The following is a 314-nucleotide window of genomic DNA, read 5'->3' as shown; positions in this document are numbered from 1 at the left end:
CGATGATCTTTCCAAAAAAGGGAAAATGACAACGTGGGAAAAAAAAAATGGCGCCATTGAATTTTAAAAGTTTTTTATTTATTTCTCTCTATAGTACGCAAACGTGTTGTTTTCTTTTTTTTCTTCTTTCTTGTCTTGTTGGTATTGATTTCTTGTTTGGATTTGTGTTTGTCTGGATATATTTCATAGTTTGTTGGAGGATTTATTTGGATGAATAATAATCAAAAGTGTCCAAGTCAGAAGTAAGCATTTTTGCAACGGATATTTTTTATGATGAAAATCTTGCTACAGTATTGCATTTCAGTGTCCCCTGA

The sequence above is a fragment of the Penaeus monodon genome, chromosome 29 (genome assembly GCF_015228065.2).
Source record: "Penaeus monodon isolate SGIC_2016 chromosome 29, NSTDA_Pmon_1, whole genome shotgun sequence".
NCBI lineage: Eukaryota > Metazoa > Arthropoda > Malacostraca > Decapoda > Penaeidae > Penaeus > Penaeus monodon.
Note: the sequence above shows the minus strand (reverse complement) of the source record.